This window comes from Crocodylus siamensis, chromosome 5, assembly GCF_052110815.1.
Source record: "Crocodylus siamensis isolate JL-2025a chromosome 5, ASM5211081v1, whole genome shotgun sequence".
Taxonomy (NCBI): Eukaryota; Metazoa; Chordata; order Crocodylia; family Crocodylidae; genus Crocodylus; species Crocodylus siamensis.
This window is the reverse complement of record NC_143399.1, coordinates 163,019,982-163,046,586: the sequence shown is the minus strand read 5'-3', so window position 1 is coordinate 163,046,586 and position 26,605 is coordinate 163,019,982. Positions and strand designations below refer to the sequence as shown.

General features: G+C 47.0%; 1 long non-coding RNA gene across 1 annotated transcript; it reads left to right on the top strand.

The window, feature by feature from the left end:
* The first annotated feature begins 9 nt into the window (after positions 1-9).
* LOC149864850 (uncharacterized) lies at positions 10-26,288 on the top strand. The gene is made up of 3 exons (XR_016442305.1): positions 10-144; positions 25,457-25,495; positions 25,615-26,288. It is a non-coding gene; the product is annotated as an uncharacterized LOC149864850 (long non-coding RNA).
* Positions 26,289-26,605: the final 317 nt, after the last annotated feature.

Here is a 26,605-nt window from a genome sequence, read left to right as displayed (position 1 = left end):
GGCTGCCTGCGCCGGGCCGCCGCCGCCAGACCCAACACCCGCACCGTCTGCGCTGGACTCGCTTGGGGTGGAACTCGGTTAGGCTGCCTCTGCGCAAGCTTGTCTTTCTGGGGCTTGCAGTCCTTATCGGGGAACAGGCACCAGGTGAGACACCCTCAGGCTGCGGGACGTAGGGCCCGAGGAGGAGACGGCGCGTGCCCGTGCCGGGGGAAGACGGGGTCGATGGCGCGTGTGCAGACTGAGTAGCGTGGTTGCGAGTGGGTACGAAGGGGGCCGCAAGGGAAGTAGTCGGAACTCGTTAGCGCAGCGCTGGGCTTAGAGTCTCCTGGTACTGTTGCTTCGTCTGTGTGTGTTTCTCCCCTTCTCCCTCGCTGTGCTTTACACTGGCAAAGAGGCAGTTAGCAGCCTTAGTCTGAAGGATTGGCTTCTAAGCTGCCTAAATCAGATGCAGGGTGCACCACAAATTTTGGGGCCCCCTCCAAGAGACATTTTGGGGGCCCCCCCACCCCTAAGAAGCTGGGGGTGGCAGAGGATGGTGAGCAGCACACGTAGGGGGCCTTTTAGCTGCTGGGCCCCCTGCGGCCACAAGTTTCACAGGATAGGACCCGCTCGCCCAGTTCAGATGCATCAGCTAGTGTGACCCCATGCTCACAGCTGTATCTGATGAAGCCACCTGCTGCTTACGAAAAAGCTCATACATCTCTGATGCAGTTTGTCTAGAAAGAGCATCTCAACTCTGTTCTTAACCTTTACAAGCCAATTAATCTCCCTCCCCCCCCAAGCTCTTAGTGGAAGGAATGGAGTAGGAAAACCCTAATCCTGCAAACACGTATACCCACACTTAGCATTTCTGCTGCCTATCCTGAGGTTCAAAAATCACCGAGTCTGCCCCAAAATCCCTTGTCCTAACAATCACAAGGGTTTGTTTGTTTATTTATTTCGTTAGCTCTGCAATAAATGAGAATTTCATTTTATTTTCCTATCTGGACCCTGAATCTGTAGGGTATGCTTGCGTCATACACAGTTCAATGACACTGGTCTCCGTGCAAGAGATGGTATCCACCTCGTGGGCAGAGGGAAAAAGTTCCTTGCCACAAGAAACGCTGACTTGCTGAAGTGGGCTTTAAACTAGACAAGCCCGAGGGAGAGAGGGAAGATTCCACTGCTGGGCATAAATCCTTTGACCAAGAGGACCCAGAGGAGGGTATATACATAGGGGACATCCAGATAACTACCAATGCCCACAGACACTTGCAGAAGGACAGAAGACCTGAGATGACTAGGGGTGAGCTCAGCTGTCTTTATGGGAATGCCAGAAGCGTGGGCAACAAACAGGATGTCACTCCTAGCAGATGAGGAATTTGACCTCATTGGATTGACAGGGACTTGCTGGGACAATACATATGACTTGGCAGTGGAGATTAAGGGCTACAGGTTTTATAGGAAGGACAGGGTTGGGAAGAAGGGTGGAGGGGTGGCTCTGCTTGCAGGTTACATTTGATGGCAGGGGGAAGTCCCTTGTGACCCTCTGGGGTGAGATACAAGGGGGCTTGGGAGAAGGGGATCTGATGGTAAGACTCTACTGTAGGCCTCCCTACCAAGAAGAGGACAGCAACCAGGTATTCTACAGCAACCTGACAGAAGCAGCCAGTACTAAAGACTTGATTGTCATGGGTGATTTCAACTACCCTGACATCTGTTGGGAAGACCATTCAGCCAGCTCCAGCAGATCAACCAACTTCTTAGCAACTATAGATGACCTATTCTTGACACAGGTTATGGAGGAGCCTAGGAGTAAAGCGACTCATAGATTTCATAGACATCAGGGACCTCGGGAGATCATCGAGTCCAGCCCCCTGCCCAAAGGGCAGGAAGTCAGCTGGGGTCATAGGATCCCAGCAAGATAAGCATCCAATTTACTCTTGAAGGTGTTCAATGTAGGTGCTGGAATCACCTCCGCTGGCAGACTGTTCCAGACCTTGGGGGCTCGGACAGTAAAGAAATTTTCCCTTATGTCCAGCCTGAAACGGTCTTGCAGGAGTTTGCGACCGTTTGACCTAGTCATCCCTTGGAGCGCTCTGGTGAACAGACGTTCCCCCAGATCCTGGTGGTCACCCCTGATAAACTTATAGGTGGCCATCAGATCACCCCTGAGCCTACACTTTTCCAGGCTAAAGAGTCCCATGTCTCTCAGCCTATCATCGTAAGATCTGTTTTCCTGACCTCTGATCACGCGCGTGGCTCTCCTCTGGACTCTTTCAAGCTTCTCCACATCCTTTTTGAATTGTGGAGCCCAAAACTGGACGCAGTACTCCAGCTGCGGCCTCACCAAGGCCGAGTACAAGGGGAGAATGACGTCCCGGGATTTGCTCAAGAAGCATCTATGGATGCAAGCCAGTGTTTTGGTTGCTTTACTAGCCGCAGCATCGCATTGCAGGCTCATGTTCATCTTGTGGTCAATGATGACCCCCAAGTCTCTTTCTTCTGTAGTGCTATCCAACGTAGCACTGCCGAGCCTATAAGGATGCTGCAGGTTTTTCCTCCCAGGGTGGAGAACCTTGCATTTTTCGGTGTTAAACACCATGAGGTTCTCGTCTGCCCATTTGCTGAGCTTGTCCAGGTCAGCCTGGATCACCTGCCTATCTTCTGGCATGGATGCTTTGCCCCAAAGTTTGGTGTTATCGGCGAACTTGGCCAGTCCACTCCTGACTCCAGTGTCCACATCGTTAATGAAGATGTTGAACAGTATGGGTCCCAGGAAAGAGCCTTGAGGGACCCCACTGGTCACAGGGCACCACGATGAGTGACTGCCATCAATTACAACCCTCTGGGTCTGACCACGGAGCCAATTTCCCAGCTAGCGGATCGTGGTGGAGCCAAGGCCACAACTGGCTAGTTTGGCCAAGAGGTGATCATGGGATACCAGATCAAAAGCTTTTTTGAAGTCAAGGTATATGACATCAATCTCTTCTCCCTCGTCCAGGTGATAGGTCACCTGGTTATAGAAGGAAATGAGATTGGTCAAACAAGACCTACCCACAACAAACCTGTGCTGGCTATCCCTTAGGATGTTAGCCTGGGCCAGTCCATCAAGGATGGCCTCCTTAATAAACTTTTCTAAGATCTTCCCCAAGATAGAAGTCAGGCTAATGGGCCTGTAGTTAGCCGGATCCACTCTCCTCCCTTTCTTGAAGATCGGCACCACATTGGCCTTCTTCCAGTCTTCGGGCACTACACCAGAGCGCCAGGAGTTTTCAAAGATCCGTGCCAGGGGCTGGGCTATGACGCTCGCCAGCTCCTTGAGTACCCTGGGGTGCAGATTGTCAGGGCCAGCTGACTTGAAGGTATCCAGCTTCTCAAGGTGTTCCTTCACGAGGTCAGCATTGATGGAGGGTAGGGGATCCCCATCACCCGGATCTCCCTGTCCCATAGCAGGCATGGACGTCCCATGGGACTGATGAAAGACTGACGCAAAGTACCTATTTAATAGGTTGGCTTTTTCCTGGACGTCAGTTGCCAGTTGCCCCATCTGGTTTAGCAGGGGTCCAACATTGCCCTTGCTTTTCCTCCGGCTCCCCACATATCTGAAAAAGGACTTTTTGTTGTCCTTGATGCTTGAAGCTGGTTGGAGTTCAGTTGCAGCCTTGGCTTTTCTGGTTTGCTCCCTGCAGGACCGGACCAGTGCAGAATAATCCTCCTTGGAGGTGAATCCCATCCTCCATCCTTTGTAGGCTTTCCTTTTTAGCCGCAGGAGATCCGCTAGGTCCCTAGAGAGCCAGGAAGGCTGCTGTGCCTTCTTGCTGCCTTTCCTCCGTGTTGGAATAGATTTAGCTTGTGCATTGAGGATCGCTTCCTTGAGAAGCAACCACTCTTCTTGAACTCCCATCTCCCTGGGGTCATGGTCCCTAAGGGCCTGACTGACAAGCCTCTTGAGCTTGTCAAAGTCGGCTTTTCTGAAGTCAAGGACTTCTGTGTTGCTGACTGACTTGCCAGCTTTACGGTGGATGGTGAAGGTGATCAGCTCGTGGTCGCTGTCACCCAGCTTCCCATCGATCACTAGGTCACCGATTAGGTCGTCCCCTGTAGCCAGTACCAGGTCAAGTAGCGCTTTGCCACTTATTGGCCCATAGACTTCTTGAGTCAGGTAGAGGTCATCCACGCATGAGAGAGAGCTTTGCGACCGCTCGGATTTTGCTGAGTGATCTTCCCACGAGATGTCCGGGTAATTGAAGTCACCCATGACAACCAAGGTCCTGGAGCAAGCGGCCTCAGTCAGTTCCTGGGCGAACTCCTGGTCAAGCTCAGGACTTTGAGTGGGAGGTCTGTAGTAGACTTCCACCGTTGTGTCCCCTGTGCCGTATTCCCCACGACTTTTTACCCAGAGGGTCTGTAGCTGTCCATGCCGGTCGCCAACATCAGCTTGCAGGGACATGTAGCTTTCCTTCACATAGAGAGCTACACCCCCGCCCCTTTTGTCAACATGATCCCTCCTGTACAGGGTATAGCCCTCTATACCCGTGGTCCAGTCATGGGTGGAGTCCCACTAGGTCTCTGTTATCCAAATGACGTCATAATTCTTTGCACTGAGCAGGAGGACGAGCTCCTCCTGCTTGTTGCCCAGGCTCCTGGCATTAGTGTACAGGCAGACAAGTGTCCCCTTGGGGGCTCTTGCCTTGCCCACAGATTGTGCCAGGGCTGGGGCAGGGGTGGGCTCCCTTAAGTGCCTTGGTCTGCTGGCTTTGCAAGGGTCGCTCAGTGGGCCAGCAGTGGCAGTAGTCCCCCCGTCCCCCAGCGGGCTTAGTTTAAATCCCGGTGGAGCAGGTCAGCCAGCCTGGCTGAGAAGAGCCTCCTCCCCAGGGGGGAGAGGCGGAGGCCATCTCTTCCCAGCAGCTCGCTGCCTCTCTCGCCAAAGAGTGGGCTGTGGTATTGGAAGCCAAAGCCTTCCCGATGACACCAGCTCCGCAGTCTTTGGTTCACTGTGTGGATCCTCCTCTCCCTCCTCAGCCCATAGCCCGAGACTGGGAGGATCGACGAAAACACCACCTGAGCTCCCAGACCCTTAAGCCCCACTCCCAAATCCCTGTAGCACCTTATGACCTGGCTGGGGTACTCCGAGCCGTGTCATTGTTGCCCACATGAATAAGGAGCATGGGATAGTGGTCTGTGGGCCGGAGGAGCTGTGGGATCCTCTACACAATGTCTTGGATGCGGGACCCCAGGAAGCAGCAGACTTCCCGGGCTAAGGGGTCTGGACTTGCTGCTGACCAAAAGGGAAGACATGGTAGGCGACCTGAAGATTGGACGTACTCCGGGTAACAGTGATCACAATAGTCAGTCTGACTTTAGTCCTGGAAAAATCTTTAAAAAAAAAAGGTCAAGGTCATCAACTACAAGCTTACAACTAGTCGGGTACTGAGAAACAACCAGCATGGTTTTGTTGAGGGGAGGTCATGCCTAACAAGCCTGGTATCGCTTTATGACCAGGTAACTAACCAGCTGGACATGGGACGGGAGGTGGACGTCATCTACCTAGATTTCAGCAAGGCCTTTGGTTCTGTTACCCATGAAACCCTCTCAGGTTAGAGAATACTGGCCTAGACCAGGCTACAGTGAGGTGGGTTAGCAACTGTCTCAGCGGCTGATCCCAGCAAGTGGTAATTGATGGGGTGGCCTCATCCTGGAGGGCCATCTTCAGTGGTGTCCCCCAGGGATCAGTGCTTGGGCCCATGCTCTTTAACATCTTTATCAATGACCTGGATGAGGGAGTGAAAAGCGCCATAATTAAACGTCTGCAGATGATACCTATGGGGACAAGCGGGCACTTTCAAGGACAGGACAAAGATCCAGGATGACCTTGACAGGCTGGTTCTATGGGCTGAACGCAATCAGATGAGGTTCAACAGGGACAAGTGCCAGGTCCTTCATCTGGATAGGAAGAACCCTCACCATATCTATATAATGGATGGTGGTCCACTGGCTGGCACTGCATCTGAAAGGGACCTGGGGGTGACAATTGACCAGAGGATGAATTTGACCCACCAGTGCAATGAAGTCACCAGCAGGGCAAATAGAACTCTGGCATGCATCAGCAGATGTCATCAGAAGATCCAGAGAGGTGCTCCTCCCTCTCTATTCGGCATTGGTGAGGCCACAGCTGATGGACTGTGTCCAGTTCTGGGCACCGTACTTCAAGAAGGATGTGGACAAGCTTGAAAGGGTGCAGAGAAGGGCCACCTACATGATCAAGGGCCTGGGGGATAGGCCTTATGGGGAGAGACTTTGGGATCTGGGTTTGTTCACTGAGTAAAAGAAAGCTGAGGGGTGACTTATAGCTATCTATATGTATGTCAAGGGAGAACACCAGGATCTGGGAGAGCAACTTTTCAGAAAAGTACCCCTTGGGAAGATAAAAACCAATGGGCACAAGCTAGTCAAGGAAAAGTTTTGGCTAAACATAAGGAAAAATTTCTTTTCCATATGGGTAACTAGAATTTGGAACACACTTATAGCAGAAGTGGTACAGTCGCCACCACTGATGGTGTTCAAAAGGAGGCTGGACAAGCACCTCATTGAGCTCATTTTAGCCCAGTTGCCTCCTGTCCATGGCAGGGGACCAGCCTTGAGGATCTTACAGGTCCCTTCCGGTGTTTTTTTCTATGATTCTATGATTTGTATTTTTTACACTTTCTCTACAACTGTTAGGGGTAAAAATGTAGACAGTGGGCTAAAGCAAATGTTTGGATGATCTGGGACTTTAAAAGAAACACAAAAAATGTTGAGAGACTACAGTTGTGTAAGTTGGGAATACTGCTTTCTCCATGTGAACAGTGGGACTGAAGTGTAGTTGTAGTTGTGATGGTCCAGGAAATACATGGCTTGCAAAGGTTTTTGGGTGGTATCTTTCATTAGACAAAGTATATAGTCAGGAGAAATATTAGACAACATTTGGAAACAGTGCCTTTTCTCAGGTCAGGAACTAAAATCAATGGGATGAGATGGTTGTATGAAGTTAGTCATATGCATATAGATTTGTGCCGTTAAGCCAGAGAACTTCACTATGGCTTCATTAATGCTTTAATTTCACTATAAGCCAGTACTTCCACGCAGGTATGCAATATGTAGGTAGCTTTGTGACTGCTCTGCTCTTTGAGTCCTCCACTACTTTGTGCTGCTGCTGCCTCTTGCACTGTTGGAGTGTTCTTGCAGCACAGTTAGAGTGAGGTATCTAGAACCCATGCACAGACATGCTGTTTGAAGGACCCCAAATACCTTCAAAGTGCTCCAAACAGCAAGGGTGCAGATGTTTGTGGACCAAAAAGTACTTCAGAATTGACCATTGAAAAAAGAGGAACATCTAAATAAAGCACTTCCTGAAACATCTACGTGTTTCAGCAGTCTTCCAGCAACCCACAGTGCTCTGCTTCCCATCCAGGAGGGGGAAGCAGGGCAGACAAGCTATTGAGTAGTTTTCGGTGCATTTAACTGTCCTCAGGAACCTTTGGAAACCAGCAACTGAGAGTTATGCAGGGATCCCTGCTCTCTAGCCCACTGCCTGGAAAGCAGTTCTGCTCTGAATATCTTGGCATTTATTTCGAAGTGATTTGCAAGTCATGGAGAGCAGGATTACATGAGGATGATGAATCATATTGAATTTCAAGGGCACCAGAATTCCATATTTGTCTATAGCCTTTTAGGTGCTAGCAGGAAGTCAGCTCATCCCATACCTGAGAACCAAACTGTAAAAATCCCCCTCTCACTATCTCTGCCTCTCACTATCCCATCATCTTTTCAGGTAACTAGAGACATTTTTAAACACCTAAATGCTCATTATAAATGAGACACTTTTCTCCTCTGCAATGCTAATAGTCAGCCATACTCGGTTTGTGCTGATGTATTTAATATGTCACTGGTGGATGGCTGCAGCTTTTCAAGACAACCTTTGGTTTACTGAGTGACTTGTTTCTGTTTTGGAGCAACCCAATTTTATCATTTGTGTTGCCACAAGGCCTCAGCTTATAACAGAAAGAGGTACTCCTCTGTAGAGCTCTAGGGCCAGAAAGCTATTGCTGAAGGTCTATCAACATTATGTTTTAGTATGGAAACATTCACAGTGCCAGGATTTTCAGGAACTCTATTTTACCGAAGAAAAACAGGGTGATTCATCAGCACAGCTAACAGTATAGACCAGAGGCTCTCAAACTGTGGTCCGCGGACCACCATTGGCCTGCAGAAAGATGACCTAAGGCTAAAGCTGACAAACATTACACCCGACTTCCCAAAAAAAAGTTTAAGTGGTCCGCCAAGATGCTCAGCAATTTTCAAGTGGTTCAGAAAAAAAAGTTTGAGAACCACTGGTATAGACAATAATAGTGTCTAAATTTCTACCTTTTCTCCTGAGAGACCATACGTATCCCTGTGGCTCACAAAGCCTTTCAATAGACTAGTGGTTCTCAACTAGGGAGTCCTAGCTCGCGCTCACCCCAGCCCTTGCTCCTGCCTGTGCCTCACTCCCTCCCTCACCACTGGGGCTTCAATCTTCCCCCCCATGGTGGTGAGGCTGGGGCTGGGGTAAGGGCAGGCACTGTGCAGCTGAGGTGGGGTGCGGGACAGAGCCACAAGTGTCTTGTCTGGGGGGTGCGGCTCCTGCTGCTATGTGTATCCCAGGAGGCATGGGGGGCATGTGCCCCAAGATACACTGACGCTGCGGGCTTGGGCCAGGGCTGCACCAGGCTATTCAGCCATCTGGCCAGGGACTGGCTGGGGTGGGCTGTGCTCGGAGCAGGCAGCAGTGGCTATGGAGGGATGGGGGGAGCTGCATCCACCCCAAAATTCACTGTAGCATCCCCAACCCCACTCCCAGCAATGCTACTGCCTGCCCTAAGCACACTCCAGCCCAGCCTCCCCCCCTGCCAGGAAGAGCCCAGTGCTTCTCTGGCTCCAGCCCGCAGTGGCAACCCTCCCCAGGCCTCATCCATATCTGGGGCTCACGACCCCCATGCCCTCCTGGGTTGCGCGTAGGGGCAGGAGCTGCCACCCCCCGGACCAGCCACTTATGGCTCCACCCTGCCCTTGCTGTGCAGTGCCTGCCCCAGCCCTAGCCCCACTCCCTCCCTCACCACTATGGGGGGGAGCGGACTGAGACCCCAGGGGTGAGGGAGGGAGCAGGGCACAGGCAGGAGCATGGGCTAGGGCATGGGCTAGGGCATGGGCTAGGGCTCTTGGGGCAGCAAGACTCTATCTGCAGGAGCAGTGGCCACTACCCTGTGCACAGATTGGGGGGAATGTGTCCCCTGGGTCTCTACTTGTCCCACTACCTGGCCCAGATGGGGACCCACTCACCCACCCCTGCTCCTGCCTGTGCTCTGCTCCCTCCCTCACCACTCAGGCCTCAATCTGCTCCCCCCCATGGCCCTTTCCCCATCTGTTCCTCCACAGATTTAGCTGTTGTGGCAGGGGGCGCATGTGCACAGCCCCCCCAAATAATTTTTTCTTCCTCTGCCTATGGTGCCATGAGACATTTTCAGGGGTGTTGCCCTATGCCTCCTGCAGAGCCAGATCAAGAAGTGTCTATGGCAGGAGAGGCTGCTATCATTGCAGCCCTTCCCAGTCCAACCACACTCAATGTCTCCTGGAAACAGAAGCATACAAGCAGGTGGAACTGACTTGGGCACCTCTGTTTCTGGGAGAAGCATGTGGGTATGGAACGAGAAGCTCTGCAGGAAAAGCAGGCATACCTTGCCACAGCAGTTTCCAAATCTAGTTCTGCAGAAGATGCACAGCACAGTTTCATACTTCTGTGATGGAGGCAGTGGCAGCAGCAGCACCCTGGCAGAGAACTGCTGCCCTAAGCCAGTGTTTACCAAACTTTTGATACCCAGGGCACACTTTTTCCCTGCATTAAAATTGGAAGCACACTTGACACACTGCTCTGTGGGTCCAATCTTTTGCACGATGTGGGCTTAGCTGGGGCCTGGTACGTCTGTATGGGGCTGACCCAGCTGGAGCCCTATCTTGCCATGCAGGACCATCTCAGCCAAAACCCCATCCCTCCATGTAGGTCTGGCTCAGCTGGGGCCTAATCCCTCTGCATGGAGCCAGCATGAGCAGGACACCATTCAGCCCATTTTTCATGGCACACTTCCGCCACTCTTGTGGCACAGCTCTTGGAAATCAGTGCCCTAAAGACAAGAGAATTCACTCATAGGCTGATAGAGCACATCATGGTATTTGTATGTTTATTATGGCAAGCTTTGTTCCTACTCAGACAGTCTTTTTAAAGATTTCACAACCTTACTTTCTGTAAATCCAAGAGGTGAAAATGTGTTACATAAGCTAGAACAAATCAAGTCAAATTGGCTAGGGACAGGAGTTGCACATAAACCCATTTAGGTGATCAGAAACTTGTAACAGAACAGATGCTCGGTGCATCTAAACCAGCTTTAAAAATAGCTGAAACTGGTTTAAGATGAACCTGGTTGAATGTAATATCAGACTTAACTGATTTGAATCAAACCAATTTATGAAACTTCTGTCCCAGACCTCTTCCTGGTTCAAGTTAAATCACAATCCCCCAGCATCCCATCAGGCTTTGCAGCCCTGGGCTGGGCTGTGCTGTCTGCTCCAGAGAGTAGGGCTGGCCCTGCCCCTCTGCTCCCTAGGTGGGGCAGCGAGGGCGGGCTAACAAGGGGGTGGGAGCCCAGTCAGGGCTGGGGGGAACTGCCTCCCCAGGCAAACTGCAGCTGGGGTTTGAGGCTGGGGGCAGTTGGGGTGAAACACCTCTTCCCCCACTCAAACATAACTGCTGGCTGCAACTGTGGACCACAAATCCCAGAGACACCTGGAAGCAGGAAGAGGAAGTGATGAGCAACCCTGCAGAGTGCCGCTGCTGTAATTCTGGACTGCAAATCCTAAAGCCCTCAGGGGCAGCAAGAAGAGGAAGTGGACATGCAGCCAAAGAGCTATGCTGTAGCACCCCCAGCTTCTGGGCTGAGCTGCTGCAGGCATGTGTCTGAATTTCCTGAATCAAAGGTAAATGTCTGTTCACTTGTGTTTCAATTTAATCTGTGCAGTTTAAATTAATCTGCAAAGACTGAATCAATTCAGCCTTAGCCTTTTGACTGCCTATACCTAGCCTTTAAATTAACTTTTACCTTTATTCCATTCACAAGAAACCCATTCATATTAATGGGAGTCTCTCACAAAAGCAAAAAAGTAGAATAGCACTTTATTTTTTTCCTAGCTAAGTTTAATTCCTATCTCAGTTAATGTGGTAGATATCAGGAATAATTCCATTGAAACTAATTGACAATGTGTTTTGTAAACAACAGAAAAATCAAATATCAGGCACGTGCAGGATTTTTTCAGGTTTTTTAATATGAATGTGGACAGGAACCAACAATTGCACTGTCGCTGTTTTGTGATGTTGTGGGAAAAGGGAAATGAGTCTAGTAAACTCCTTATTGAAAAAGGAGTTACCTTGTAAGTTGAGGCAGTACAACAGTGGTTCTTAGCAAGGATGCTGCCAAATTCAAGAAAATTATGGAGGGTTGGGAACAACTGCAATTGAATCATTTAACACAGGACTATTTTGCTATCAGCTAAGCAGCTGGAGGATCTTTTGGGAGACTGAAGGGGACATATTAGTTACTAACTGGAAGCCTTGAGGCAGCTAAAAAATACCTGCCTCAAATTAAAGCCATAGCTGTTCTGTATCACATCCATGGAAGCAAGGGAGAAAGCCTTGCTGAGGGCTGGGAAGCAGAGGTTCAGAGAGGCTGGAAGATAGGTTCAGAGAGTTCAGAACACTTTGGGTAGACTGCCTGATGCCTTCTCTTAGATGACAACTGCTAGGGACATGTTATTTGGGATGCTTTGCATACCAATTTTGAGGAATGAACACAATGTTTTTTATATGTATTTGGAGATTTTTTTTCTACAATGTTTTGATTTTGCTGACTTTATGAATTAATCTTTAATCACAGCATAGCTTTCATAGATTTTATAGACATTAGGGCTGGAAGGGACCTTGAAGATCATCAAGTCCAGCCCTCTGCCCCAGGAGAAAGAAGTCAGCTAGGGTCAAAGGATCCCAGCAGAGGATCCCAACATAACAGATGATCACAGGCAGTTTAGGTATAATCAATCTATAGAGTCTGTTTTGTGTACTTGGTGTATTTCCTTTATTCTGAAACCATGTGTACATTTAGCTTTTAGTGGCAGTGTAAATCCTTGGAACTGCAGGTCGAGTTTGCCTGGCTTTATATGTATAGAGGAGTTGTGCAGGCAACACATGAATTTTACAAACCACAATGCTTTGTCTGAGTCATGAAAATAATATACCCATGTAATTTAACATACGTTTAAAGACTTACTGTGCAACCAGTGCAAAGCACAATCTCTCAGGTAATATGGTACATAAGAGAAGAATTGCCATCTATCCTCCCTAAAAGTATTTACTCCCTTTTTGAGTCTTTCTTTACTACTAACCTTCATAACATCTAATGACAATGAATTCCTCGCATTAGTTATGGTAGTAGTCCAGCCACTACTTAAAGTGAAGTACTGTGATAAAAAATTAATGATGCTTAGAAATACCAGTTTAAACACCAACCACATACACACATTCAAATGACCTGGGAGAATTCTCTCAAGTTTGCCTTCCACCTAGAAAAACTTACCTGGGGTTGCTTGAACAGACATTTGAATGCTGGGCCCTTGAAGAGCAAAGAGCTTGCAGTATCGACACTGTATCCTTATGCGCACATCTCAGTGTGTTCTCCAGGCTCCCTCAGTCTGCCTACTGACAGATAACAGCAGTGCATAGGGCAGCCTTGATTGACTGACCCAGACTGCTTAGGGTCAGCCTGTGTCTCCCTGCAATGCAATGTGGGATTCAGAAGAGAATCTTGCGGGTGGGGAGAGAATGGGAGCAAAGCAGCCTTGAATGCTGGAAAACTGTACTGTGACTTCTCTGAGAAGGGTAAGTTGGACATACATTCACTCTCCTGGAACTGATTTTAACCCTGGTTCTTCTCAAGGCTTAGAGCAGCCATTTTTGCTCTGAGAGAAAAATCCTGAACATTTGTAAACTCATTTCTCCTCCTAGGGTAGCAACTCTTCCAGGAAAAACTGGAATGTCTCTTGCTATGTGGCCACAGTTTACTTGCTAAGGCTAGGGAAGCAGTAATGCTATTGTTATATTGATCTTATATGAAAAAAAGCAATTTTCTATTTCATTTCTAATGAAAGTATATTCTACTAGAGAGAGTAAATGCTAAATTAATCTACTGGATTTTACAGCAATATTAGCCATTTCCTTGCTGTCCAGTCCGAAAGTAAACACAATTATTTCTTTTTTAAAGTCTGGTGTATTTTATACTCGAGTCCATGAAATTAAATGTATGACACTTTAGTTAGGCTAGTTGTTCTCAAGGTTTATACAGTTTTAAAAAACAACATCCATAATCCTAACATTGTTTTGGCAAGGTTTTGTAATGAACCAGTCCATGAAGAACAGACCTGTAATAGTTCTCAGCACTTCTGAAAATCAGATTCATAGGTTTTCTAAGTTCTTTACCATTTGCTATTTTTTCCTCCTCCTCTTGTATTGTCCTGTATAATCACATCTTTTGCCTTTTCCTGCCTGTTGCTCAGTTCCCCTCCCTTTACTGGTAGTATATCTTGTTCTTATCCTCAGGCCCATTTGATCTTTTAGTTATGGTTCTCTTTTCAGAAGCCCTCATACTTTTTAACATCTATTTTTCATTCATGCTTTTTCATATATTCAAAGACAGCAGTGATGACATTGATCTTCAAACCAGACTAGATGGAGGCTTGTTCAATGTTGCAAGGTTTAGCGCAAAAACTAAGGTAAAAGAACTGGTACTGAGAGCCTTCCTGTTCGTGAATGATGCAAGATTCCAGTGAATCTTCCCTGGAAAATCTCTTGGGCAGATTTTCTGCATCATGCAAGAGCTTCAGGATGGCAAGAAGACTGTGATCATGTACCAAGGGATAGAAGAACCAATATCTGGCATCACTCTGGAGAATTAATCTTCATAGTTTCATAGTTTGTAGGGTCGGAAGGGACCTGAGCAGATCATTGAGTCCGACCCCCTGCCATGGGCAGGAAAGAGTACTGGAGTCAAACAACCTCAGCAAGGGGGTAATCTCGTGGTATCATTGACAGTTTTTGCTTCTTGGGTTCTATGATCAACAGGAATCTTGACTGTCAAACTGAACTGACTATCAGAATTGGAAAGCAGCTAAGAATTTCAGGCTATTACAGAAATGTGCATGGAATAACAGCAAAATATCAAAGGTGAAGATGTGAATCTATGAGACTTGTGTGTGGTCATCCCTGCTTTATGGTTCAGAAATGTGGACTGCTTATGGTATGCACATAAAGATACTGAACAGCTTCCACATGAGGTGTCTGTATAAGATCCTGAAAATAAAGTGGGAAGACAGAATACCAAACACAGAGGTATTGGAGCATGCAGGGCTTGACACACTTAGAAACCACTATCAAGAGCAGAAGGCTGTGGTGGATTGGCCATGTCAAGAGAATGGAAGAAGACCATATTCCTGAGAATATTTTTTATAGCAAGATTTGAGATGGCTGTAGGAAGTGGGGTCACCGTCTATGGTGGTACCACAGTGTATGCAAAAATGATATGAAGTCATTCAACATCAACATAGAAAAGTTGGGAGGAGTACGAAAAATCCCGTCCTATCTGGAGAGAACATCTGGCACTGGGTGCAGCTCAATATAAAACAGCTTTGATCCAGAGGATGGAAGCAAAGTGAGAAAGAAGAAGGCAGCATGCTGTCAACTTGGACTCCAACTCAGATAACATATGGATCTGTGAAACTTATAACAAGCTGTGTTACTTTTGAATTGGGCTTGTCAGCCACAAACAGATTTATCAGGCATCTGGCCAAACTTCTTACGTGTACACCATGATCCACAGGGTCAACAGTTATCTACTCTTTTTAGAAGCAATGTTCTCCTCCTTTGTCTTCCTGTTTCTAAAATTTTTCCATTCAGGCTGCCCTCCACTCTATGAATCACATAAACTGCAGATTTCTCCTACGTTTAATCTGTCATGCTTTGTTTTAAATGTTAGTTTCTATTAAAACAACGAGTTGTAACTAAAAGACAACTACGTGGCTGATTCCTGTAGACTTAGTGAACAGGGTTGTGAAGTCATATCTGAATCACAGTTCTCCTGAAGGAACACACTGCACATATTTGACAGGGTCAATCAGATCATATATTTTTAAAAGACATAATTCCAACCACTTTCAAAACCAGAGATATAAAACAAATAACTTATAAAAATAGAAATAAATGAAATATTAGACATGGAGACGTCCCTATTGTTCCTATAACTGTGAAATTAATGTATTCATTGCAGACTGGCCTTCAATCATCAGGGACATGTTTCTGTTAATCAAAGTGATGCATAAGCTGGGAATTCTCTGCAGGATATATCTGACTGAACGGTACAATAAACAGGAAAAAATTTTTAGTTAGATTTTTTTTTGCAAAGAAAATAAAAATAATTTTAAAAAAATCATAGGGAAAGCTCAAACCAATTCAAAATCTTGGATATATCAATGGATGTACACCCCAATATTTAGGCTAAAATATATCAATAATAAACATTTTAACAGTATTTAAAAATGGCTCACAGATGATTCTGTTTGGGGAAAAATATGTTGAAAGAGAATAAAATAAAAGCTTAAAGTACAGACACTATACATTTTATATTAAACATTGGCAAAACAATAAATATAAAGATAAAAGGGGTAACAATTAAATACTGGGCACATCTACACGAGATGCTATGTTGGTGTAGTGACAAGCTATAGCATCATTGCTCATCAGCGAGGTTCCACTGGCTCTAGGACACTGCTCCACTCCCTGGCCCTGACGCCACGTGCCCCCTCACTCCTCGAGGCCATGCGGGGGAGCGGAGCAGTGTCCCAGAGCCAGCAGAGCCTCACTGGGGCAGGCAGTGGCTTCTCCCCAAGGTGAGGCAAGGCAGGGATGGAGGGTGGCACGGGCTTCACCAGCTCTAGGGAAGTGCTGCACTCCCCGGCCCTGATGTGGGGGAGTGGAGCACTTCCCTGGAGCCTGAGGAGCCCATGCCAGGCTCCCACCCCAGCCTCTCCTTGAAAAAGCTGTGCATGACCACACTTTTAGTTGTGCGCGGCCGCACATGCACGCACCTTAGAGGGAACCTTGCTGTGCAGTAGCAGTAGCATCACAGTTCATGCCTGCTGATGCTACGTCACTGTAGTGATGAGCTATGACACTATAGCTTGTTGCTACACCAACATAGCATCTTGTGAAGATGTGCCTAGTATTTAATTGTTACCTCCTTTATCTTTATATTTATTGTTTTGCTGCACTCCCCGGCCCTGGTGCAGGGGAATGAAACACTTCCCCAGAGCCGGCACAGCCCACCCCAGCCCCTGGCCCCAGCCCCTAGCTCCAGCCTCTGGCTCCCAGCCTCTCTGCTCAAGCCCCTGGCCCCAGCCTCCAGTCCCTGGCCCCCAGCCTCTTCGCTCCGGCTCCTGGCCCCCAGCCCCCGGCCCCCAGCCTCTTCGCTCCTGCTGCCGGCCCCCAGCCCCTGGCCTTCAGGCCCCAGCCTCTGGCCCCCAGCCCCCCTTGATAAGTGTCCCACACCGGACCAAGGTGGCATGCTCACAGACTGCTGCTTCTTAGAGGGAACATAGCTGCATATAGCTTGTTGCTACTGTGCAGTGGAGTTGGAAATGACCCATGCGGTACCAAGACTGCACAGTACCAGTGGATACAGCAAGTATTAAATAAGTGCATAATACCAACTACACAGTGTGGCACATATGTAGATGTGCCCACAGAGTAGTAATTACATGTCAGGAATACCATTAAACAATTGAAGACTATAAAAAGGAATTTAAAAATATATAGTACTGAAGATTAAGGTATTTCAGTAACAGGCATGCTACATGCTGGCAGAATCATTTATCCTTGTAAAGTTTCAGTAGTGCTTGTAAACTGATGCATATCATATATTAATTTTTACATTACTTAAAATATTATGGCATTATGGTTCATCAATGGCTTGCTGTAATGTTTCCCCCCATCCCCCTTCAAAAGTTGGTGTTGCTGGTGTTGCAAATCCTTCCATGTGATGATCACAAAGAAAGTTGAGAAGTACGAAACACGAAAGACACACAACCCTACTAAGGCCACAGTAAGCCTAGAAGGTCAGGACATATTATGAAGAGTACTGGTGTCTTTGATGCTGATGGTAGTGAGCACTATACTCCATAGTGTTTTCAGGATCAAACACTTTGTTTTCCATCTTGCAGTTGGTACAAGACTTATGTTCCTATGCATAGCCTAACTGAAAACAAAGGGGCTGTTTCTTGACTCACGGAGTTGCAGGGCAGTAATCCAAGATGGACTGGCACCTTTGTCTGTAAGCTGTTTACAACAGGAACCTTGGTCCTCATTCTGTCCTCCAATACACCTGTCTAAAGCAGGGGTTGTCAACCAGGGGTATGCATACCCCTAGGGGTATTTTGAAAGGTCCCCACAGGTATACAGGGGTGGACAGGAATGGAGTGCTGCCACCCCATGCCACTGCCTCACAGGAGCAGGGCCAGGGCTGGGTGAAAGCAGGGCCGCACAGACACCGCGCTGACACCGCTCACCACCTACCTGCTCTGCATCCATCTGCTCACCACCCCTCTGTCCCACTTGGCATCTGGCTGCTCACCCCTTCCCCTGCACTTGGTGTTTGGCCACTTACCACCTCCCCGGGGTACACTTATTAAACAGGGGGATGCCGAGGGTACACTTACTAAAACAAAGTTGAAAACCCCTGGTCTAAAGTATAAGAAAACAAACCTCTTGTCTTCATATTTACCAGCAAAGCACGGGTATACTCTTAGCTCTTCATACATAATGATGTCAGTAATAAATCTAAGCTCAGCTGGTATCAAATTATACAAGCCCACGCGCGTTCACACACACACCCTACAGCAACCATACAAACAACATTTCTGATAAATAGGACCTTTAGAGATTTAGATCAGAAGACACAGTGATTATATGTTACTATTAATGTGTGACAGGAAATAAATGGTTTTCTGGAGGGGAATAATTTAATAAGTGAATCAAAGAATATAATTATATTCCTAAAAAGTGAGGACAGAGAGATTTTTTTTTTAATATAATTTTTGCATTTTTACATATACCTTATTTTTGGTAGCTAAATTGATACTACTTTTAACAAAAGTATAAATTATGCCTTTGATGGTTAATCAAGAGAGTGGTATCTGTAAACTTAAAGATATATATTTCAACTGAAAATATTTGGAATATAATTAGTTAATTACAGAATCTCTATTGGAAAGCCAAGGCTGCAACTGAACTCCAACTAGCTTCAACCATCAAGGAAAACAAAAAGTCCATTTTCAGATATGTGGAGAGCCGGAGGAAAAGCAAGGGCAACATTGGACACCTGCTGATGTCCAGGAAAAAGCCAACCTATTAAATGGGTACTTTGCGTCAGTCTTTCATCAGTCCCATGGGACGCCCATGCCCACCATGGGACAGGGAGGTCCAGGTGGGGGAGATCCCCTGCCCACCACTAATGCTGACCTCGTGAAGGCTGAGACCTTGAGAGGCTGGATACCTTCAAGTCAGCTGGCCCTGACAATCTACACCCCAGGGTACTCAAGAAGCTGGCTAGCATTATAGCCCAGCCTCTGGCACAGATCTTTAAAAACTCCTGGTGCTCTGGTGTAGTGCCCAAAGACTGAAAGAAGGCCAATGTGGTGCCTATCTTCAAGAAAGGGAGGAAAGTGGATCCGGCTAACTATAGGCCCATCAGCCTGACTTCTATCTTGGGGAAAGTCTTAGAAAAGTTAATTAAAGAGGCCATCCTTAATGGACTGGCAGATGCCAACATCCTGAGGGATAGCCAGCACAGGTTTGTTGCGGGTAGGTCTTGTTTGACCAATCTCATTACCTTCTATGACCAGGTGACCTATCACCTGGACGAGGGAGAAGAGATCGATGTCATATATCTTGATTTCAAAAAGCTTTTGATCTGGTATCCCATGATCACCTCTTAGCGAAACTGGCCAATTGTGGCCTTGGGTCTGCCACGATCTGCTGGCTGGGAAATTGGCTCCATGGTCGGACCCAGAGCTTGGTAATTGACAGAAGTCAATTGTCATGGTGCCCTGTGACCAGTGGGGTCCCCCAAGGCTCTGTCCTTGGACCCATATTGTTCAACATCTTCATTAATGATGTGGACACTGGAGTCAGAAGCATCCACACCAGAAGACAGGAGGGTGATCCAGGGTGACTTCGACAGGCTCAGCAAATGGGTGGACGAGAACCTGATGGTGTTTAATGCTGAAAAATGCAAGGTTCTCCACCTTGGGAGGAAAAACCTGCAGCTTCCTTATAGGCTCAGCAGTGCTACACTGGATAGCACTACAGAAGAAAGAAACTTGGGGGTCATTATTGACCACAAGATGAACATGAGCCTGCAATGTGATGCTGTGGCTAGTAAAGCAAACAAAATGCTGACTTGCATCCATAGATGCTTCTCAAGCAAATCCCGGAATGTCATTCTCCCCTTGTACTCAGCCTTGGTGAGGCTGCAGCTGGAGTACTGCAGCCAGTTTTGGGCCCCACAATTCAAAAAGGATGTGGAGGAGCTTGAGAGAGTCCAGAGAAGAGCCACACATATGATCAGAGGTCAGGAAAACAGACATTACGACGACAGACTGAGATCCATGAGGCTCTTTAGCCTGGAAAAGCGTAGGCTCAGGGGTGATCTGATGGCCACCTATTGGTTTATCAGGAGTGACTGTCAGTATCTGGGGGAACATTTGTTTACCAGAGCGCCCCAAGGGATGACAAGGTTGAACGGTTATAAACTACTGCAAGACTGTTTCAGGCTGGACATAAGGAAGAATTTCTCTACTGTCTGTACCCCCAAGGTCTGGAATAACCTGCCATTGGAGGTGGTTCAAGCACCTACATTGAACACCTTCAAGAGAAAATTGGATGCTTATCTTGCTGGGATCCTATGACCCCAGCTGACTTCCTGCCTTTTTGGGCGAGGGGGCTGGACTCGATGATCTTCCGAGGTCCCTTCCAGCCCTAATGTTTATGAAATCTATGAAAATAATGTGGCTCTAGCCCCGCGATGGACCTCATTCTGTGCCCACCTGGCATTCAGAACCCAACTGGATCTCTCCTTCTCAGGCCATTACTCTGCTCTCATTCTGGGTTGCCAAGTTCCCTGAACACTTTCCTTTTTGGCTGTGGCCTCCTCTGGGATCTTTGGCCACACAGGCCCTGGTCTCGCCTCTTAGGCCAGTCAGAACTCCAAGCCCCTGTCTTTGGGCATCCCTCACAGTGGGCACTCTGACCCTTTGACCATTCTGATCCTGGCCCCAGCATTGACTAGTTGGGGGTTTTTCTGCTCAAATTATTGAGCCACTTGTCCTTTCTCTCATACAGGTCTGCCTGCTCAGGCTCCTCCAAACCCAGGTCACTCAGTCTCTAATGCTGGCCTATGTGCAGTCCTTCAGGCCTGCCCATACAAACCCTACTCTACCTGGCCTTCTCACCAAATCGCTCTACTGCTTTCTCACTTGTTCTCTTACTGGGCCCACTACTCCACCCCCTCACTGGGACTCTTGGCCTTAGGGTCCTTGGGTCTCAGGCCTGATGACATTTCTGGACCCCTCACCTATTGCCTCAATGAGGTAACTCACCAGGTCATGGGGGCTGAGGCCCCATGCGGTGCCCCATACTCACCTTTCACTAGGGAGGCACTAGTGTGGCATTTCCTCAGGACCACTCTGCCACAGGCAGCCCCATCACACCATCCATCCCTAGCAAGGTATAGTTTTAGGTCATTCCCCAGAACCAGGAACCTCCTCTATCCCCTTAGTTCCTATCATTGACTTCCAGAAGTTCTTGGAGCAGCAGCTCCAGCTAGCCAGTGTTACACCTTTGGCTCCTTGCAGGAACTTGCAGTTCAGCTTTGAGAGCCTGGGTTTATATTGTGGCTGCTCAGCCCCGTCTTCCAATCCAGGAGTCCTCCCACAGTCATGTGACTGCCTTATTAGGCCACATTACACCTGCTGTTTGCTCCACAGCCTGCTCAAAAGTCTTAAAGTAGCAGCAAAGGTGCCCTGCCACAGTCACCAATAAATGTTGCATGCATGCATGCAGCTGCCATGTATGTGGCCAGGAATACAGCAGGGCAGCCTGAAGAGCAGCATCCGGCTGGTAAGTGTGTGGTAGGGAAGGGGTGTGGGTGAGGTTAGGAGTGTGGGGCAGAGGCTCTCACTGTGAGGAAGGGAGTGGGGTCGGGCAGGGGCAGGCACTGCCTAGCCTGTGGTGGGAGAGTAGGGGGCATTACTATGCTGAGCTACCCTCCTCACTATGCCTGACCAAACCCCCACTTTGGGTGTCTCCCCTGGGGTGCCTATATCCGGCCAATCCCTTTCCTGGATCACACCTGCAAGTCTGAGGTAATTGCTGCCACCACCCAGGCTCTGGTCTCTGTTAGGGCTCTGTGCAGTCCAGGGTACATAGACCCTGCATACTTTGGGGGTGCTTAGCACCACTGTGGTATCTTGGGTTGCTTCTGTTAACCTGAAGCACTCAAAAGTAACCTCCTCTACTGGAGGACAGTAAAAAGCCATGCCCACCTTAGGTAGTCGAGCAAAGAGAGCTGTAAAAGCTGTCTGGCCCCTCTCTCCTCTGGAATTCATGTGGCCAGTATGCCACATGCAGGTAGGTTTTGCTTTTATTAATTTGAGAGAGGGAGAATGGGAAAGGTGTACAAGATAGAAGAGTATTAGAAAAAATGCCTTGAGCAAAACTGAATATGCTTGTTGGCTCTTTTCACATGTGGCTAAAGATACATAACCCTAATTTACTGGCTAATTTCAGGTAAGCTACTTATGTATGCATCCAGAGAATTCTGGAGGCCCAAGTTTGTGTGTGTGTTTCCAAAATGCCTGCCAAAGAAAAACCCCAAAACCAGGTGACCTGACATTTAAATAACATTTTTGCCTTCATCACCTGGCTCCAACCAAAAGCAGGCATTATTTAAAACCAGCTGAGGCAGACCAGGCCTTTAAAAAAGTGGCCAGCAGTCCTTGGTGGAGTGACCCAAGTCACCAAACTGGTTCCACAGTTTACTTGGTGGGAAACTTAAGACGAGGGATCTGGACACTATAAGGGGGGAATGGGAGAAAGCAAAATGCACAGCTACCCAGAGGTAGTCACAAGGGGATTTCTTCACACAGCCAGGGTGGAGCACAGGGTAGAGCCACTGGCAGGTCATCCAGGCGGTGTGGGGAGCGGGGCAGCTTCCCCCTGTGCGCACCCCTGAAAAAGGCACAGGGGACATGTGCTCCCCAGATCTGTGCGTGGGGCAAAGGCAGGCTGCCATCTGTGGGCGCAAGGCCAGAGGCTGTGCTGGCCTCTTCCCAGTGGGGAGGCTGGGCCAGGGTTGTGCTTGGGGCAGATGGCGGCAGGGCTGAGAGGGGTGGCTATGGGGAATTTTGAGGGGTTCATAGCGCACCCTGTAGCCCACCGTCACTGCCATCCACCCCAAGCACAGCCCTGGCCCAGCTGCCCCACCAGGAAGAGGCCAGCACAACCTCTGGCTGTGCCTGCAATGGGCAGCCCACCCTTGCCTCATGCTCAAATCCAGGGGCTCATGCCTCCCCCAGGGGTGCACGCAGTGGGGTGGAGCTGCCACCACTCCCCACCTTCCCATGTCCCCTGGATGAGCTGCCTGTGGCTCCATCCCATGCTCTGCCTCACCACGGCTGGGCAGTGCCTGCCCCTGCCCCACTCCCTCCCTCACCATGGGGGCTTTAATCTGCACCCCCAATGCTCCTTTCCTCCCCTGTGCCTCTTCCCCACCCACAGACTTACCAGCAGGATGCTGGTCTCCAAGCTGCCAAGCTCTCAGATCACTATCAGCTGATATGGCTGGTTAATAATCGGCCATCAGTATTGGCCAATAAAATCTTCATCTGTGCATCCATACTAGTCTGGGGACCTAATGACCTGCCTTATAACTAGCTTCTATAACATGAAAAAAATGTTTAGAATTGATAGTGCCCCAGCTGTAGCCTACATAGGTAAGACTCAGTGTCCACAATGAATACTAAACATTTAAAAGCGTTATACAGTACTAATAGAGGAGCAAGAAAACACCATGTGTTTACGAAGTGTGGTTCTTACTGCTATGATATTACCTGCATGAGCTATGGCAACAAAGGATTATGCAGTTGGAAAAGTATAAATAGGTTTTGTATTCTCATTAATTTCTCTTATTTATTTTCTCTTTAATGAAAGATGCCAGTCTTTTAATGGAAACACAATTTATACAGAAAATAGAGCTCTTAGACTTAAAGCAACCAAAGGCCCACTCTTGTTCCCATTTAAGTTTGCGGTAAAAATGTCACTGCCTTCAGTGACAGCAGGACAAGACCTTGTTCTTTGACAGCATTATACTGTTTTCCAAAACAAAATTTATTAAGAAAAAATTCACCTGCTTTTTATCTAACATGACTCTGTCCACTGCATTCAAGAACTAAAGGTGATTTTCTTTTGGCAGCTTTTGGTTGCACTAAAAAAGCAGTTAGATGCTAAAATATAGACAGGTCCTTAAATATTGCAAGATTGTATTCAGTCACAAAAGGAATCAATTTGCCTTAGTTTAATGCTTCAGCTTTTACAGAGAGGTCAAGTGACAGGCTATTTGGCTCACTACAACAGTAGAAATTAGACAGGAGTTGCAAACCTGAGAAGGTTTGTTTGAGAAGGGACTGGGAAGAAAAAAATTTGAAAAATATGTTTAAAATCTCACATATTTCTGAGAGTGAGGCAAATAGGATGGTACTTAAGCCAAGGCATTTGCCTCTGACGATAAAACTAATTACAGTAGAACCAGATCATTTGTATCTGGGTGGTTCTCAACCTGCTTTCTTTGCAGTTGGTTGCTGAATTAAGAATGAACTGCTCAGGTGTTTGCTTCATTTTTTTTCTTCAAATAGCATCTTTTCTCCATTCAGTTGGAACTCATCAGTGGCCTCAAGCAGCTGATCAAAGAAGTGACACACTGAAATAAAAGCTTTGGCAAAAAAGCTAATAGTCCTGTGTAGCTTTGTCATTGTATCCCTCAGTTATTTTACAAACCTTCATCTTCACGGGGGGGAGGGGGGGCGTTAAGAATCTCACTCTATAAAGTATTCAGGATCTACTGTATTTCTTGTTTTGGAAATTTTCATATTAAGTGTTTGGTCTGGACAGAACTGGTAACAGAACCATGTCATCTTTTTTTGCTTGAGTTTTAGAGGATGACAAAGAGACTAGAGCTGCTAGGAGTCTATTGGGCTTGTGAGTTTTGACATGGGCTCCTCTGGGCCATTAATCCTATTGGAATTGCTTGTCCTTATGTCTGCGGGAGGATATGATGCCTACTTCTCTTACAGAAGCAGTTGGTAGATCCTCAAGCAATCATCTCTTTACACTCAAAGTTATCACATTCTCTTAAAACATCATTAACATGCAGAAAAGCTGCTTTGTACTAGGGTGTTTGGTACAGCAAACCCACTCTCAGCTGGGCCTTTTTTCACAGACTTGCACACAGGATAAACATGCTGTTTTCAGTCCACATTGGTGGCAGAAGACCCCTCATATTTTTGCCTGAATCTAGTTAGAAGAGTGGCATTCTTTGGCTTGTACTGCATTGGAATGCACAATACTAATTATGTCACAACTGGTAGAGCATTATTATAGAACCGGGTTTCAGCAGCACTTGCGTGAACTAGATCAAGGTTGTAAAAAATCTTAGTGTCCTTTCACTAAGCATATGGAATCCTAACATCAGTTCTAAATTTTAAGGGGGAAAGGTTCAGGGAATATGAAAAGAAGGAGAACTGAAGGAATTATTTGGGCTGCTCTTCATTTTAATTTGTGGATTTAGGAAATTTTCCTGTTCTATTAAGATATTAACAGGTATGGTATATCAATTATTTGTAGAATTTCCTCCCCTTTTCACTCAAATAATTTTTTTTGTCTTTAAAAACATTTTTGATTAAATGTAGGAGCTTGCATTACTATATTTCTGAAAGAACGATAATGGAATGTTTTGATGCGTTTACCAAGGCCTGTCTTCCATTTTTGAAGGATATATATAAGATGCCTGTAAAATTCACATTGTGTGATTGCATGTAATATATAACTGTGATAAGACTTCTGAGCCAGAGTTGCTTATCTTCATTTATTTGATCAACACTCTCTAGATTGAGGTGAAAATAATGTGAGAAGGAAAATGTAGCATATTTTGATATTGTACTTTCCTATATGTAATAAAACTTCAAATTTTCCTTGCAGGGAGGCTGAATGTGCAACGCAACACACTAAAATAAGCAGGTATTTGAAAAGTACTTGGGTATTATGGTAGCAAATGGAGTATTTATGTTATGTTGCACAAAAAAATCAGATGAATTAAAGGGAACAGACTGTTCTGTTTTGTTTACTTTCTGTTTCAGAGCATCGTCAACCCTCCCAGTTGATGCCATGAGACCTCCTGTCTTTCACTAACCTTATTTGCCTGACTAACTCACAAGCCTGTACACTTTCTGATGTTACTCTACTGATGCTGTCGCTGCCCATCTGTTTTTCCTCCTTGGGACTTGCCCCTTAAGAAACATCTCATCCAGACTGCCATCCCTCTTCAGTGAGACATGATCAAAACACCACTACTTGTCTGAAAGACCTGTCTAATAAACATCCATTACATTCCCAAACTGCTCAAGCACCCACTCCTCTCATCTTTCCTGCATGGAATGAAAAACAGATATGGGTAACTTAATGTAAAGAATAGATGTCTTTGTTTCATTGAGCATATCATTTTGACATGCTGGACTGCATATACCTTATGATATGCAATACTTGTTAAGGAAATAAATCAATAAAATACTACATTTTCCACAATCCTCTCTCTATCCCAATGAACAAATACATACATCATATACTGCAATTTAAGGAAGCCCTTCCAAACATGTACTACAATGATTTTTCAAAACTAAAAATAATGTAACCCCCGAGGTTTAAATCAGAAATCAATAGCCTACAGACCAGAACTTGCCTACAGGATCAGTGCATGGATCCCTACTGCAGTGCTCCCCTCCACTATGGAGCTTGCTGCTTTATCTCATCTGCGCTTTCCTTACTACAGTATGAATGAATACAGGCAGCTGGCTGCTGTAGGGGCAGCCTCTGCTCGCAAAAGGCTGCTGACCCCTGGTCTAAATGAGTTGTCTGCTAGGTCTCAACTCCGAACTGTTTAATAAATGGAGCTTGTACTAAAGCCAAAAACAATAGAAATTGTTCCAGAGATAATTAATTGTTTTAAGGTTCCAGCACAAACAGTTTAAAAGAAACAATAAACGTTCCTCTGAACTGTCTGACTAGAGTGTGGGTGGCTGTAACAGGGAACCCTAGCCCTGTTACCAGAAAGCAGGCCAGCCCCTTTAAGAC